The sequence below is a fragment of the Numida meleagris genome, chromosome 1 (genome assembly GCF_002078875.1).
Source record: "Numida meleagris isolate 19003 breed g44 Domestic line chromosome 1, NumMel1.0, whole genome shotgun sequence".
Lineage (NCBI taxonomy): Eukaryota > Metazoa > Chordata > Aves > Galliformes > Numididae > Numida > Numida meleagris.
Genome location: NC_034409.1, coordinates 85,683,283 through 85,700,141, shown reverse-complemented (window position 1 = coordinate 85,700,141; position 16,859 = coordinate 85,683,283). Strand labels below are relative to the sequence as shown.

The window sequence follows — 16,859 nt, the reverse complement described above, 5'->3', positions numbered from 1 at the left end:
AGGACTGTATCAGCTGTTACCAGCTAGAGTGGCTCCTTTCATCATCTCTGGAGATTCACTCAGCATTCTTGTAAGAAAAGCAAATAATAATAGGAAAAAAATGGGCTGGTTTTTTTTGCAAGCAGATGCTTAACTCTTGTAATTACTGCCTTCAGCAGTTAGTTTTGTCTGTCCCTACACCTCAACAGATTGTCCAGTGGGAGCAACTACTAGTAACCATTACTGCCATGATGTTTTCTGAGTATCTCTGTTTGGATTAGGGTGAACTGGTGTAACGCCAAACCTGACAGGAGAAATAGTGATAAACTTTTGTCATGACTGTCAAAACAAACACAAATTTAATAGAATGATGAATGTCAAAAGCACTGATTATGGAAAAGGCAGATCAAATAGCTTTGAATGTTAAGATAATAATAATAACAATGAAAAGTATTACAGTATAGCAAGAAAACTGTACATAAGGTATAAAATCAACCTGTGTGTATCTTACATTATTCTGAATTAAAATCTCTTTTCTCTTAGCACGAGGCTTAAGCAAAAGTTGAACTCTACTGCGCAAGGATAAACTTCTTGAAAGGAAGATACTTAGCAGGGTGCAACTGCAAAATCTTCCTAGAACGACCTCTTTGATCAGCTGAACGCATCACGATCCACTACATCACACAGAGAAAAAGTGAGTATGGGATTACATTTTGGTACCTTTGCCTATTTATGAACACATTTAATTGATGTTTTTTCTTCTCTTTCTGACAGTTGAGAAGTAGGAGCCATTGTGTGCTTAGCAGTCTTGGGGGTGAGAAGGCAAGCTACCATTTGCATGTCGGATGGTAGAGATGAATGATAAAATGACAAACCTGTACACTTGCATTAGGATAGGATATTCCTCCCCTACCCAGGGAGCCATTAATCAAATCAGCAGTACTGTTTAAGTGTTGAGGAGTGATGTTGTGGCTTGAGACCACAGTCTATTACTGGTGTACATCTACCACAGGGAAAAGTGCGTTGTGTCTGATTTGCTGTGATATTTACGAAAAAAAAACCACAATTCCTTAGGAACACTTCAATCACTCTCTGCGAATATTTTCATATAAACTGGAGCTGTTTGTTTCTCTCTGATTTCTGAAGAGTATTTCAAGTTTCTGACAATTTGAAAGTTATTGCTGAAGTTATTTATATCCATGGAACTCAGATCTCAAACGCTAGCAATTCCTCTGACTCCCTTACTTTTAGATTAGCAATTCTTATTATCAGCTTTGGTGATTGCCTGGTCAAAATGTCAGCTCATGGGGTAAGGCTGATGGTGTTATCAGCACTTAAAGCCAGCTCCTGAGCAGAGCTAAACTTCAGCCTTCGATACTTCAACCTTGCTGAGGTTGCTTACGCTGACGTGTTGGGAACTTTGAAAAGGGAAATCTAATGCTGCAGTTCAGATGTGTTCTTAAAGTTAGGAGTGGGCCAGAATGGATCCCCATGCTTCAGCTGTCTAAATTCAGAAGTGAATCACAGTAAGATCCCAGGACATGGCCTTGGGCTGTTGTTGCATTTTGTTTGAGCTTTTTGCTGTCTCTTAGATAACCTTCTAATCATATGTAAATATCTGGGAAATGCTAAATAAGAATCTTATTTTATTTTTGATTAGTTTATTCTACAACACTGAAGGACTCAGTGCACCATAGAACGATAGTATAAGTGCTAAAAGTAAAGCGTGGAAGTTTGTTTTCACTGAGGTACTTTTTTCGGCTGTGATGCTGTGGAAATTAAAGTTTTGTTGTCTGTCAGTACTTCATATACTTGAATGGATGGCTGCAGGAGTAAATTTTTGGATTCTGCAGGCCACCTTTGTTGCCTTTTGCAGTTGAAAAGCACAATTGTACTCAAATCAAATGTTTGCATGTTGCTTATGCAAATGGTGAAAAAGAAATGTGTGTATGCGCATGGGCTATGAATCCTGAAGTGTTTGGAAAGTAGTAAGCCTTTAAATTAATTTTCTAATACTTGTCAGCTACACAATTTAAAGTCACTGATTGTTGAATGCTTCACCATTGTGCATATCCTCATAGGCTATAAAATTTTGGTCTCATCTCTTTATTTTTAATGTACTATAGTGTTCTTTTGCAATTCTTAATTTTTCAGCACAGAACCTGTAGTGGAGGTGAGAGCTCAGTCATTAGCAATCATTAGAGATACCTCATTCCCTCATCAGCAAAGGCAGTCAAATTACAGACACAGTGCAGAATTATGTGTTGAACATATTGTTGGTGTGATACTAACAGGTTCGCACTGGGATCAGAAAAGTTGTCGGGTATGGTAAACGGCAGGTGAATTTGGAAAATTCCTGGACAATTCTAGGGAAGGAACTATTTAACCTGCAACAAAGGATTAAAAAATAGAGGTCCTGCTTGGTGGGTCTTGGTGAAAAGTCCTTCCTAAATCCACATGTGGCCATCATTTTAACTTTGAGTGAATGAACAGGACACTCCAGTCAGGCATCTGAGAGCGATGATCCTGATGCCAACACATCACCTCCTGTGCTCCATCCACTGCTGCTGCACTATGCAGAGATCAGAGGAACAGGGCCAGCAAACAGCCCTGAAAACCTGTTCCCAGAGGTGTGGAGGTGGTCTAATATTGAGGAGTGATTAATAGTGGCTGAGCTGAGGGTGTGATGAAGTGTCAGTTTCTCATTAGTGAGCCTAGCAGACTCTAAAACACCACCGCCTTCTCCATTGCTGAAAGGATTCACTTTTAATGAAAAGCTGAACTGTTTGTTGCCAGTGATCAATAAAAACTTTTAAGAGCTCGTTAGAAATCAGCAGTAAGTAGTTCTCACTTGTTAAAGAAAGGAACCCAGGAAGGAGAGCAAACAAGGCTGTTGTGAAAGACAGAGACAAAAGGGAGATGGAGCAAAGATAAGAGTCTTCCACATGAGGGGCAGCAGGGTCCTGTCCTCACTATTTAATTCCAAGTGGAACTTCCATGGGAAGGAGGTCAGGTTTGAGCACACAGACAAGTACTCAGGAATAGTCGAAACCCGGATGTGCAGCAGATCAGGAAGTGCAGATGGGGGGAGAGGAAGGTATCTAATTACACTCCAACATGTGGCAGAAAGACACAGAGAGGCTCCTTCCCTTCCTGCAGAGCCTCTTAGCAGCCTAATCTTAGAGAAAGAGGAGAGTTTGGCCTAAAAGCAAGAGGTTCCAATTCACAGAACATATTGTTATTACTTTGTGATTAAATATTTGTTAATATTATGCCATTTTTGCCTTCGTTTTCACGTTCTTCAAGCACTCAGATCTGAGAAACGCTTTTAGTGCACTCTTGGATGGAACATCTTTCCATGATGCAGAAAATCACCCAAGAACTCTATAGTCACTTAATGCCTGCCTACTTTGTTCTAATTTAGTGAGGAATAAGTAAGTGGGCATGGACTGTAGCAGTGTGTGCTTGTTTGAGAAAAGCATTCTTTCAGCCTTGCTGATGCTGCAGCCCTGCTCCATCCATTTTCATACTGTTCAAATTTTACAGAGTGATTCTTGATTTTAGGTGTTGTAAAGATTCAATAATCAGAAAACATGAAAGTTTAAAATAAATAAAGGCAGGTCCTCTTCAGCAATTTTGAGTCAGACATCCCAAGATGTCATGAAATCACTTATGAAACAGATTTGTGTTAATTGTTTGTTTTTTCTTATAAGCAATAAATGGTAATGATGAGAGCAGAACAATGTTTAGGGAAGATTCCAGGTGAGAAAGGGGAAAATAAAAAAAGAAAAAACACTAAGCTCTCTTAAAAATTTTAGCAGATCAGAAAACATCCTGGAAGATTCTTTCTCAGTTGGGAAAGTGTCCTCAACTCCTAACACCTGAGAGGTTCAGCAGCAAGAGATTCTGAAGTAATCATAAGGAGCCGATTCAAGACTGTATTTCCAGACTTTGTTATGCAGTCTTGTGCTCGCCCACTCTCCCATATGTCCCTGCTGCAGTGATTTCCCATTAATTATCTCCCATCAGGGCTGTTCTAGTGGTATCATGTTTTTTTGCCAGCTGCCTATTTAACTAGCCAGAAGGGACTGACATGAGACAGAGTGCCATGCGCTTACCTGTAAGCAGCAGAGCAGGCACCAAAATTTGAAACATTTTCAGAGACATCGCAGATCATCCAGAAAGTGCTTGCTTCATAAAGCAGAGGTAGTTTTACAGTTTTATACTTCGTTATCTTGGACTTTATAAATCATTTACCAGATACCTGTGAACCTCTGGTGCATGCAGAGGGCAGGGTACAGTGCTTAGTTCAGATTTGTTATATATGCCTGTTTGTACACTTTGGACTTTGCAAACTGAGCCTGTAATGAGACATAATGATTCATTATTGTGTGGATACATTAACTTCTGCATAGGCTTTATAATGCAAAATAGCACATCGAGCTTGTTCTTTCAGTGAACAGGTGTTTGAGAGTCAGTCTTCTGCATGATTGTTTTCCCCTTATTGCAGTAATGGACATGAGCATTTTATTGTCTGATGTGAATATAAATGGTGGGAAATGGTGTTTGAATCAACCTGTTCTGAGAACACTGCCTAAGCATACAATACATTTAAGCTATATAATATTTGCATTGAGAATAAAAATGTGAGAAAACTGGATGAGCTAGGACAGGAAAGGAGGGAGGGAGCTGCTGCCCTGAACTAGGCACAAATCATACGGTTGCCTGTTGTCCTCTTCTAGTGCTGGGAAACTGTAGCGCGTGGAACACTGAGTTCATGCTGTCTTACCTTTCCTGCCGCTCCAGTTAAATTTTGCTTTTTTGTATACAACTGTCAATAACAGTTGTTTTACTGCAGACTGTTTATCTTAATGAGATCACCTATGCCAATGGCAACAGACAAGAGAAAAGCTGAGTGCAATCGCAGATTAGGATGAGATGATCTGCAGTTCACCAACGCAGGCATGCACAAAGGTCTTCACAGCAGGGAGTTGGACCTTGCTGACGTTACAGGTCAGGGACCAGATTCCACGGTGACAGACAGCAGTATTTCATCCCTACATTTGCAGTAGAACCATTTATTCTAGACTGTGAATGGAGCAAAAGTTAGTTGGGAAGTAAAATGTACATAGGTCACCCTGAAAATAATGCCTCCTACTTACTTCCATGGAAACTACAATGGATACAAAGAGTACAATAATACTCTTTAAGTGTGCAAGTTCTCAGCTACAAAACGGTGTTTTTCAACATAGGCACCACCACTGGTCGATTTGCACAGATGAGCTGATCGAGACTTTCTTCATTTCATGGTGCGTGACAACAGTGCATGGACATCTGGAACGGGGATGTATTTCACATCGCTGTTGCCACTGCTGAAATATGCCACTCACCACCTCACTGTGCTCACATTCTCTGTTTGGTCTCCAGAAATGCTCAGGAAATGTCAATTAATGTCAATGTGTGCCACTTTTTCCACATGGAGGAATTCAGTGACAGACCTTTAGTCCATTTGCAATTCCATGTCAGACGTTTTGTCAGACTGCCCCTCTGCTGTCATTTGTTGTTTTGCAACAATATGTAAGGGAATATTGTTGGGAATGTTCAACCACTCCTGCCATGCCACCAACACCTGCCTCTAATGTCATGGGCCAAAATAATAAAATAGGAGGCATTACTTTCAGAGCAGCCCTCATATTTACGGAGTCTTACTGGTTATGTCATTACACAAGGGTGGGCTGAATGAATAGACAGCTACTGAACAGCAAGCCTAACAGTGGAAATATTAACTTTGTAGTAAGCTAATTCACAGCTATAGTGAAACTATTCTTAAATAACCAAAAAAAAATCAATTTTACATAAAGGCAGGTGTTCTGCACCCTGGAGTCACGTTAACAACAACAAACATTCATTATCCAAATTTATGATGTTTAGATCAGCCTTCTGCATCTTCCTCATGCTTGAACTACTAAAGTAAGTGCTAGATGTGATTTCCTTCTTTCGCCCTTTTTCTTTCCTTCTTTCGCCCCTTTTTTTATTTATTGTGGTCTACCATTCTATGATCATTAGAAGTGGAAGGAATGAGACATTTGTCAATGGTTGACATGGTGTCTCTGATAGAGATTCTCAGCAATTATAGATCCACAAGAAATATGCTTCAGAGAAGCTTGCTATAGCTATCCTTTTAACTTGCTCCATCTTTTCCACTCTGTTCCACAATTTTGTCTTATACAGACCTGCATTTCTATTACAGTTTGCCTCCCACAGGTTTTTTTTTTCCCCTTCATTATACATATCCTAGTATAATATATGAAAGAAAATGTTGGCCTGTGATTTCATATTAATTGCAGTTCCCTGTTATTTAATGTGCAATCTCCTACTAGAGGGGCAAAATGTCAGTCATGCAGCCTAGGCCCAAAGAGATGATAGCAGCCACAAGGACTTCACGCTAGGTGGGAACAGTTGAGATAGAGACATGGACTGGCCATACAGACACAAAGTATCTACTCCTATAATCATTTTAGGAAGCAAGAGGATGAGATGAGAGGTTGCTTGTTGGCTTATTTTCTTAGAGCAGGGGGAGTTTTAAGAAAACGATAAAAGAGACAGAGGCCATGGATCACAAATGACCCTGAATATTCAGGGGTCCAGGCTCCCAGAACTTAAAGTTTCATTCTTGTGCTTGCAGTTTCCACCATGAAATCTGTAACGTGTGCTGGAGAATCCTAATTGCCTATATCTCTTATGGATAAAGCTCTGACTCTTATGGGGAAAGACTTCCTGAGAGGCACAGGAAGTCCTCCAGTGAGATCATGAAATGCAGTGGGGATATTGCCACACCAAAACACAATGCTTATGCTGCTACAGACCAGGCCAGTTGTCAGATAGTTTAGGTGATGATACAGGATTTGGGAAGCAGCAAGTCTCCTCAATTGTATAGATCCATGACACAAAATACCCTTCCTACTGCTCATTGTTTCATCCCCTATCCTTCTACCCTCTGTTCCGTGCCTGATTTTGGCTTGGCTCTTGTCTTACACTTTCTCTTTTCCAGCCTGCCTAACTCTACCTTCTTTCCTCAAGATTGGTCTTCTCTCTTGTTGCTTGCGCTGCCGTTTTGTGTCAAATGATGCTATGTCCATAAAACTGAAGAATTTGTGAGTCTTTCATACAAAGAGTGATTTCCCAGTTTCAGTTCCCTTTTTTCCTCCCTTATGTATCCTCCTTCCCACATCCACAAGGCATGAAGCTGTCAGAATCACCACATCCCAGCTTCTTCCCACAGTCCTGCTGTTGTCCAGTCTCACCAGCTCTCAGAATAGCCAGTGTTCTTCATGGAACCCTGTAATACCAAACAAACAAAAAGTCCACACATTGTATTTAGTCTGAGGGTTAAGGGTTGCATACGCCTAGCTGGCTTGCACTCAAAAACTTTTAGGAGACAGATGTTCTTTGAGGACATTATATAGGCAATATGGTTATCACTTATGGAAAGAAAAAAAAATAGAATGTGTTCATTGAATGTAGAATTTTAGCTGTTAATCACTAACAGATATGCAGGCTGTAATTTTTTGGAAGATTTATAACTTGGCCCAATGGCTCAAATTTTCATATGGAAGAATGAATCATCCTATCATTCTCATATGATGCCCTCCCTCTCTTGTCAAATTTCTGCTCCCTACTTTAAAGCATGAAGAGCTTTGAAGAGTTGTCATCTGAATATTCAGTGCAAGTTTAACTTTCCCCCCACACATCCTTGTCTCATTTGCAGAAATAGCTAGATATTGGTTGAAATGTTTCCAAAAAATTCATCCTGAGACAGACACCTGACATGTTTAAAATAAGATCAAACCAAATGATAAAAGTTTAATTGAGTTACAGGGAATTGAAAGTAGGATTATGTAAACTGACATGTCAGGCTATCAGAATGGAACTAGCCTTATCAATAAGTTGTAAGGTAGGCTTCAAACAGCTGAACTCAAAAAAGGGAAAGATCAGAACATTCTTCATTTTACATTGTATGTTTTTACACAGTAAGTTACCATTTCAGGGGAAGGATGCGTCACTATTTTTATTTCTTTCAATGAAAAGTTTAAAAAACAAAATGATAACTGAAGTATAGATTACTTTGTGTGGACAATATCAGGAAAAAAAAAAGGAAAAATATACTGGGTCAGTTTTAAAAACTAAGTAGCCAAGATTGTTGACTGCTGGCTATATAATGTTGCACATATGTCCTTAAATAATTTTTCCATCCATCTTAGACCAATGAAGGATTTGTAAAATGGCTAATTTTCAAGAATACTAGAAACACATATCAGAAATATGGAGACATAGAGGAGCTGAATATCTTAAAAGAGAAGAAAGCAGGTAGGAAACCAGTCCATAAAGATTGCGTTAGGAAATGAAAAGGAAGATATAGCTAAACAATTTGAGCTGGAAAATCACACATCTTTTTTATTTTTGGCACTTCCTTCACATTTGTACTTCTGTCTTAGAACAAGTAACTTAATTCTTCTGGCCCAATTTTGTGATCTAAATATAATGCTTCTCTCTCAGACTTAGCAATTATGCAGCAGTTTGCAGAAAGATTTTGTCATCTACTAGTGGATTTAATACTAAATTCCTCATTTATTTCAGTTCATTGAACATTTATCAGTTCAGTTGGTTCATCTCTAAGACATACTTGACTGAAGCGGATCTGCCTACACCGGTGTTGAGTGTTGTTTTTGAAAATATCCGTTGTGTTGCGTGGTATCATCTTGGATTTGAGATGAGAAAGGTGTGAGGTAATCTTTAAAAGAATGTAAAACATGTGAAAGTCTTATCTTAAAACAGCATAGTGAAAACGTGCACAAAAATTTGTATGTCGTTGTGAGACAATCTACCATAAGGACTGGAAACAAGGCACGTATTAGCAGTGTAAAGAGCTTCAGAGCCTTTTACCTTGATTTGTTGTTGTATTTGGTATTCTCCACCTCATTTGGATAGGTAGATGGAGCAAGGATGCAGTGCAAAAGCAAATTAAGGGAAGGAATTATCTTCCAGAGTGCGTGCATTAGGAGCACAACGTAACACCCATCATGCTGTATTAATTTGGAATTACTGTTTCCACCTTATACATGCTGTGCGACCAGCGACTTGTCCTTAACGATTTGAAGCCAGAGGTAATAGTTAGTGTTTAATGTTTCTTGATAGATTCTCAATACCTTAGTTTTGTAACTAGTTTTAAAATTCCCAGTGGAACTAGGGGATGTGTTGAACTCTGCACCTGACAATTATTTGGGAAAAAATTCTTCTGTTGTTTTTGTCTCACAGCTACATAATTCTGCTCACTGTTTTCTGCCTGTTAGATGGATAGGAATGCGGAAGATGGGACTTTTTGCAATGTAGGAGCTGCTATCAGCTCAACACAGAACAGTCATTGAAAGGAGTTTTGGGAAAGGACTGGGGCTTTTCAGTGTTTTTGATCAGTTGCTGATTCCTTGCTGCATTATTTCAGATTCTGTTCTCTATATTCTGCCCCCTTACCTCTGAATAGCACGACTCTTGGAAGACATCTGACATCAGTGTGACACTTGAATTGTTCACACGCATGAGCCAAGGGAAGCACTCTGGTTCTGACTGCTGCAGACAGTGCAGGGGAAGATCCCCTCCAAAATCACCATCAACATGCTGGAATTGTTAAGTGCATCCTCTTGACTACCCTGCCTCCACAAAACTGTCCTCCTGACATGAATTCATTATCCCATGCTTTTCCAAGGTGACAGTGCAAAGGCAATTTATATAAATCTGTGTGCGGTGGAATTGAACTAAGAGCTACAGGGAGGTCTAATTTGAGCAAGTTAACAGGTCTTTTATTAGCCACTACTTCAAATGCCTGAAGTGTTTTGAAGTAAACCTGCTGGCACATGAAGAGGTATTTAGCACAGCAAGACTGTGCGTTTTACACCTTTTTGGCTTGGAGATGTGCTTTAGTTTAGGTTTTTATTCCAACCAGAGCTCTTGATGTGCCCTTGCTCACCCAAGTAGAACGGCATCACCGGTCCAGCCCTGCTGTTCTTGTGCTTGAGCATTTTTGATCTTTTCACATTTATGACTGCCAAGTGCAGGAGTACTGCCCTCTTCACAGAACAAGGAATGAAGACTTTAAATTGCCATATTCTCCTAGAACAGCACTATGTAAAACTCTTCTTCCATGACACTTACTCATCTTGCTGGTTCCAGGAACAGTTCTGGATTGGGTCCTGAGCTCATCCTCGGCACCCCAAAGCTGGTGTCTGCAGAGGAGTATGTTTCAGGGAAGTTCTGGTGAGACAGGAAGAATAGGTGGGAGCAGGAGCAAGAATCATCTGTTAAAGTCTCTCTCTCCAGTGAGTGACCATGGCATAGAGTTTGAGAGCATCTGGTGGTGCCTATCACCTTTTGGTGGCTGGGCCACCTCGCCAAGTACCATCAGACTTGAGGTGCTTTCTGGGAGTGCCGCTTGTTAGGGTGGATGTCTGTGCTCTGGTATTTGGGGAGCACACCCATGTCTGAAGCAGGTGGAAGTCACCACACTGGTTTGCCCTCCCTTTGATTGGGTTCTTGGGCATACTATGCTGTCAGCAGGCTTGTTCCCTCCATGACCCAACCATTCTCATTAAGTCCCACTACTGAGTCTCAGTTCCATAGGCCCAAACATTCTAGTCTTCTTAATGCATGGCAAGTGACCAGCAAAACCAGGGGCTGCAGTTTTCTTCATTATCAGTGACAAGTTTAAGAAGGGATGCCAAAATTCAGTGAAGTGGCCTGGAAAGTTAGATAATCACTGCTTTGAGTGGCCACCTCATTTGCAAAGGGACCTTGATCTTCACACAACTGTAACGTCTAAGAAATGCCCCTCTTATTGCTAAGATTGTGATAACCAAACTTCTGATGTCATCAGAATGTTTACAGTGTTGTATACAGTGTTTTTTCCATGTTTTCAACAAGTTTATGCTTTACATTATGTCTGAATTTGTACCTGTTGGGTGTCCTGTTTTCATGGAATAATGAGTGTCATCAGTGCAGTGAAGTTAGAAGTTAGACCATCTGGATGGTCTAAGTTATTATTGTATTTGTAACCACCGAATTCAAATGCCAGTCCATGGGAGTAACTGAGTAGCTAGCTCAGCTCCTCTGATAAATCTGGCATTAGTTTCCTCTCTTCACTCAAAAGCGGCTGCCCCAGTGTCAGGGAAAAACATGGCGTAAGACTGCAAAAGAAGCTGGAGCAATGTGAAAAATTTCTAATAGACTGTCAGTACTTTATTTTCTGAAACTTGCCTACTATTGTGTAAAAGGTTTTGCTGTCTTAGTTTTTTTTTTTTTTCCCCCTCATTTTGCTTTTTTAAAATGCCACATTTCTACTTTAAAGTCCCCTATGGTAGCATAACCTGCAGGTCTCATGGCGGCAGCCAGAAATTTTCACGGTGTTCCAGCAAGGTTGCTGCTCTCTGATCTTGCCGTGATGTAGATATTAGCTGACAGCTCTTGGGGTTGCTCTAATCTATCACTCCTGATCTGTGAGAGAGCAATAGTGGCTTGCAGAGGAAAAAAATAAATAAAATGCTCCTCTTGATGTAGTTTAAGGCCACGTCCAGAATCTTCCATATGTTTTTCTTGCCTTTCTGCCAGTGGCAATGTGGCAAATGTGGTGGATGCAACTTGGGCAACTTAGAGCAATTTGAAATGCGGAATCCTTTATGTTCCCTCTTTCCCAGAAATTAATCTATGTTGTTGCCAGCCCTGCACAGATTTAAAGCAATGCTTATGAAGTCAAGCTGATCTAGTCAGAGCAGGACCTGGTGATTCTGCTTCCTCTAACATGAGCCATGGAAGGAGGGTGTTTACGCACCATTTCTCAGCTAAACCAGTAAAGCTGTTGGGAGCATCTTGTGCTGTCATCCCCTTCCTACTTACGTAGTGCAGCAATTTCTAATGTCTATAAACAAACAAATGTTTCAACTTGTGGTAAAGTCGATTTTTATTACTTCTTTTTAAAAGCGGGTCACATACAGCCAAAAGAATTGAACTTGACGTAAAGGAATGAGCATCAAACCATAGCCAGAAATCTCATAGTCCTGTCATAATACCAGGAAAGTTAATGTCCGGATGAGAAATATGAAGAATTCTACAAATGGAGCAATCTGTGGAGCATTTTTAGTGCTCTGACAGACTGCGGTGGGAATTAACCGCTATTGCTGTGACTTCTGCCACAGGTGTATTTAACACAGTCAAGTTAAATCCTTGTTCTGTGAAGTCCGTCTGTTCATCTGGCTTTGATCCTCTTGTCACCTGCTGTTGCTGAATGTGGGATGAACTGATCCTTCTGTGCACTTGGAAGATAAGGCCTGGTTTTAAATCTCACTACAGTGGCAAGACAGGGATAGATGCACTAGTAAGGGAGTTGCACAGGTATAAAACCAGGTTTGATCTCACTAATTACAAAAATGCATCTGCTTAGCTCCAGCTTTTCATTGATGGTTCCATTGTAGTATCACAACTTTTTTTTTGGTACTAGATTTAAAAAATATACAGTAGCCTTATTAACTTAGTGGCAAATAGCCCTGTTAATTACATTGTCATTTAAAATGTTGGAAATAAATGTACCGAATATATATAGAAAAGATTAAAACGTAATGAAGAAAGGGGTTTAGATGTCTTGATCAGCATTTTGCTGCTTAGAAGTCCATAACAGAACCCTTCATAATTATGTGTTACAGTTGAATCATCAGACAACGCTGCTTTCATCTGATCCCATATGCCTGAATCTGAGGTACTGCTCATGTTCATTAGCACTACACATTTATTTGATTAACTACTACTATATGCTTCTATTTCTTAGGAAGAGGCCCATTTATTTCGGCTCTACTCGTGACTTACTTCTCAGAACAAGTGCTGAGATGTTTGATAATGCCTGGTAAATATTGCTTTTAAGAACAAAATGTTTTTCATTTCTGTGGAATCGTCAGTGACTGGGTGAGCAAGCTGTTCTCTCCCAGCTAGCTGGTAAAAGCTTTGACAAACTTCAGCTTCTTTCTTCAAAAGTAAAAATGGTAAATCAAGCATGATCTGAATGAAGTAGAACAAAGAACATTTTGATTTTTTTTTCAATTTTTGTTATTGTTTGCTAATGAGAAAAAGTGTTTTGTTGAGCCAAACCTACATTATTGAGTTCCTTTCCCTACTGCAATGATGACTGATATCTGGGCGCTCCTTCATTTCTAGAAAACACTGGAAACATTCACTGTGTCTCAAAGCATATAAGAGTAAGTGCCAAACTGCTACAGTGATTTGTTTGATTGCTTGATAGAAATAAAGCAATTAACGGTACTAAAATTGGTAAGCTATCTAAACATGAGTTGGCATGATGGAGACATAGGTTGAAGTCTCTGAGCCTCATGTCTCGATTTCTGTGTTCCTCTATATTGTAGGATTCTCTCTCATGTTAATCAGTGAACCACAGCCTAGATCCAGTGCTTCTAAATGTAAAAACTTGTATCAGAACTGGCATGTTACTTTAGAAAAAAATTAAATAAAAGGCATTTTCCCTTTAGAGTAATCTGTTGAAATTAATTGTCGCATGAAAAAAGAGTAATAATCCACCAGCCATTTCAACTAGTGTGCAGAAGACCCAGCTTAGAGTGGCTAGTTGATGTTGATTTAATTTGTCCTTTTAGCATAGATAAAAAAGCAGTCGTGGCTGACTGTGCATTTACCCTCTCCAGTGAACAAAGAGTATATGCCTGTAAAAATTTTATTCTGCATGCAGATTTCTTGTATTGCATTTTGTTTTTTAGTATGCTACTAACTAACTTTAAAAAAAGCATCCAGAATAAAAGAGAAATCACACTGTGGACAGCTTGTTAGCTAAAGTTACTTCACAATGTAAAGCCACACTAGGTCAGTAGTTGCACGCGGGGAAATAATTTTTTAATATAATTATTTTTAAGTATGGGAAAAAACAGCAGAAAGTAATTCCCAGTTTAATCAAAGAACAAGCTCCCATTTCTAAGACAAAAAGAAATGAAGGCTAGAAAGTTATTCTTTATAATTCAAGCATTATTAAAATACACCTGGATGCAAGACTGAAATAGCAGGTCAAGATAAAAAGAAATGATGAGTATTTTTTGCCTTCTGTAGTATAGTATCTTTACTTAAACCGGACATTGGGAAGAAATTTCTTGTGAATGTTTCCAGAAAGTCATTAAGTAAAATGTGCCATAAAAACACAGCATAACAAGAATTATATGTTGACAATGGATTAATTCATCGATGCACTTCATGAGCTCAAAGACATAAAGATATAATATTTATCACCATGTCTGTTAGTGCCTCCCTGGGAGGCTGGAGATGGGAGGGAAGGAAGGGTAATTTCAGTTGTACTTGTAAGTTAAAGGGTAATGTAATACTTAAGTCCTTCTCTGCTTTGCAAGAAAGTAATGTTCTTTGAATTGCCCATTGGCAAGCTATGCCTTGACATTTATAGGTGAGATTATTGAAGTGTAGCATGAAGCAATTAAAGAGAGATTCCTGCTGTGCCTTGCCTCTTGTCATTGTCAAGGCTGCAGAAAACACCTGGGCTTGTCTCTGCCTGGTCTATTTGCTGCCAAATATTTGTAATGCCCGGTAAAATTCTTCCACTGCCCCTTTTCCCCTCAGTCTCTGTGGTCTTGATGGTGGTATGAGAAGATCTACTTAACCATTTCATTGGAGAATCAGATAGAAAGGGGCAACTGTGATGAGGAGTCAATCTTTGTGAAATCAAACTCTAAGTTCTCTTACCAAACCCTCGTAGCTGATGGTGTGGAACTCCATCCACATCAGGCATTAATAAAAACAAGTAATTAAATGACAAAACATCAGCCTCAGAGGCGTTCTCAAATGTCAGATCATTCCTGGGTTTTGATGCTGTAGACACCTCCCAACAAATTCCCTTGGCAAGTGTTGTATGTCACTGATGTACACTCAGTGAAACACTCATGTTGGTATGAAAACAGAGATTGTAAAAACTCCATGTCAACGTCTGGAATGCCTAATGGCTACTTTATTATTTCTTAACCATCCCTCAGGCATTTAAGCTTTCTGACCTTCTCCTTGCATCAGTAGCACTCTCAGCTTCATTTCTTGTGAAATATTCAGTAACTTGTATTCTAAAGCTTTCCACCTCTTAATCCTCTTATTGTCTCTCTTGATATCAACCTTAGCTGCTGACATGACAGCTTTTTCCAATATGTATGTGAACTAAATGGTTTGGATAAAAGCCAGGGAACGTTGTGCCTCTTGGTGAATTTTAGTAAACAGATATTGCATTAAGAGCTTGCTATCCAGAGGGAGGGTGAAAAAAAAAAAGTCTAGCAAGCTATTGCCTGAAAGACAACTTAATTCTACAAAGCTCGTGAAGGACACACAGGGCTCACTGCTCTTGGTCAGTCCCATTTGCTGTGGGGCAGTCAGCATTGCTGAGCTTGCCACAGATGGATACAAATGACTCTGAAGTCTAAAATACACCTCTTCCATAGAGTGGCCTTATTCTACTCCTGCAGATGACTTGTTAAAGTGAAAACACTTTTGCCTTTTTGGTTTGCTTTTGACTTCTCTTTTCTTTTAACCCATCTAGCTGATTTCCCTCCAAGCAGCCTGCTGGGGTTCTTGGGTACTCCAAGGGCTGCAGATGGGGAAAGCCACATTCCCAGCATCCTGGTGACTTGGGGCACGGAAGCATTGGGTTGGTGTTTCTTGAGGTAGCCCCTGTGGCACCTGTCCACATGTCTGCAGGAAGGGAGAGGTTCTGCCCTTGCAGCAGTGCAACACACCAGAAAAGGTTGGGAGAGAAAAACTAGACTAAGGCAGCCCCCAAACAAGCTTCAGACGGGTTTAAGGTTACATGAGTTTTCTTCAATTACACTTTTTATTTTTTTTAATTTTTGAGATTGTGTGAGTAAGAAGGATTCATTTTTCAACCTAAAGGTCCTGTCAGTAACTTTGTGGTGGCTATCTTCACAGACTCATAAGCAACCAAACTCGACATATTCATTGATAACCACAGTGAGCCCTGTGTTAGAGGAAGTGACACTAATTGCCCTCCATGAAACACATGGAGAGTGTTTGGGGGCTGTGACCAGTTTTTCTGTTTAACACTCCTGCCTGTGTGCTGTCTTGGGAATTGAAAGCTCAGCTTTGGAAATGTCAGGTGATGACATTTTCATTTCCCTTTGAAAACTATCCCACACTCAAATGGATCTCACCTTTTAGGAGGCTATTTTTTTTCTTTTTCCTCCCCTAACCTGTATTTATGCTTCAAATTGAAGGCATGCAAAACTGTGTTTTGCATTTAGGTGGATAAATCTATTGCTAGAATTACCAACACCATCCTAACATACTATCAGTTCAGCTTGCTTTTGGAAAAGGGTTCTTCTTCAAGTGAGTTGTTTTCAACTAACCTTTCTATTTTCTGCCATTGATAGGAGTATCTGATGCATGAGCTAAGCCTCCTCACACTTGTCCTGGCCATTGATCTTGCCAGATCTGGAGTTCAGCAAGTCTAATTCCCCTACCACCACCAGTTTCTGACAATAAAAATCCAGCCTTAATTTTAATTTTTTTCTCTTCTATACTCTGGGTTTTGTAATTGTTCATTAACAGGATAGGATAGATTAGTTGGAAGGAACCTACAAAGATCGTAGAGTCCAACTGCCTGACCACTTCAGGGCTAACCAAATGTTAAAGCGTGTAACTGAGGGCATCATCCAAATGCCTCTGACAGACATGGGATTATGTAGGAGATGTTTTTACATAAATCTCTTTCTAATGTTGTGATGTTTCAGAAGTGTTCACTTGTGCTTCTCCCTGCTTCCTCC

The 16,859-nt window shown here is 39.8% G+C and overlaps 1 long non-coding RNA gene across 2 annotated transcripts in view; it reads left to right on the top strand.

Moving 5' to 3' along the window:
* The window catches only part of LOC110400791, an 87,440-nt gene that overhangs the window by 44,881 nt on the left and 25,700 nt on the right, over positions 1 to 16,859 (top strand). For both annotated transcript variants that reach the window (XR_002440081.1, XR_002440080.1), the window contains exon 3: positions 523 to 673. This is a non-coding gene — a long non-coding RNA (uncharacterized LOC110400791). The remainder of the gene's footprint in view (positions 1 to 522; positions 674 to 16,859) is intronic.